Raw genomic sequence first — 1,195 nt, 5'->3', positions numbered from 1 at the left:
AATTAAAGAGAGAGCAGAGCTTGTTATTCCCTTCAGCATGTCCGCCAGCTCATTCCGCTGACATTGCCCACAGTGAAATGAGTAATTAGCTAGGTGATTTTAATTAAAATGGAACTTACCAATTAATAAATGAAAGGGCTGGCATACTTGCTAATTTAACAACTCTGTTCATGGTGCCAGCTTTCCATTTAAAGAACTGAGATGGGAAAGCATTCCTCTATCCCTTCAATAAGACGATTAAATATAATTCAAGTCTTTTTTGTTTGTTTGTTTCCAGTTGGTTTCTTATCTGAGAATCACATAGTTTTGATAAAACTGCTGGGGTGATCATCCCCTAGCCCAGCTGTCTTAGATGTGGCGTACCTGGGGTCCCTGATCATAGGGTCTGTGTGTATCCTCCATCCAGAATTCTTGATTGCCCCCCCATCACCACTCAGCCACCTCCCATGGCTGAACACTACTCAGATTTTAAGAGTCAATTCCTCTGTGCCCACTCTTCAACCACCCCACTTTACAGCACGGACACTGCTTTATTGCACCCCTTTACATATAAATATATGTATAGCTTTGTGCTTATTCTGGCCATGACCCTGGAAGGGACAGATGCACATACCGTGAGACCCCTCAGTCTGACTTCCCCTGGCCTCTGGTGAATGGACCCGAGATCGGTGACCAACTCAAAAGTAGCAGCCATTCCCCCATGGCTACAGCATAACAACCAGTTTGTGCTTCTTAATCCTGTGGCCTTTTTTTACCCCGACCTCAACCCCCTCCCATCTATCACCCCAACAAATCTAGTACCAATATGACACCATACACAGTTACTACAATATTACTGACTATATTCCTTAAGGGTAGCATTTAATTTAATGGTCATTAGTCTATAACTTGTGTGGTCTACTTAAATAACTGAGCTAAGTCTATTGGATTTTCCAAAGAATTTGAACTATGCCAAAAGATAATATACGATGTCTGACAATTAAGTTCACGAACTTGCCACCGTGCTTACATTGGCAGCACTGTACAAACAGCTCTGTAAGGTTTCCTGACCTTGGTATATCAGTGTCTCACAGCTGTGTTCCTGTCGATGTGTGGCGGTGTCTTGCTGAGTGGCGTTCATTTTTTTTATTGTTGCCTGTTTTTGTGTGCCCTCGCGAGAATGTCTGAGCTTGATTTGGAGTAAAAAACAAACATT

The sequence above is a fragment of the Hipposideros armiger genome, unplaced genomic scaffold (assembly GCF_001890085.2).
Source record: "Hipposideros armiger isolate ML-2016 unplaced genomic scaffold, ASM189008v1 scaffold_102, whole genome shotgun sequence".
Lineage (NCBI taxonomy): Eukaryota > Metazoa > Chordata > Mammalia > Chiroptera > Hipposideridae > Hipposideros > Hipposideros armiger.
Note: the sequence above shows the minus strand (reverse complement) of the source record.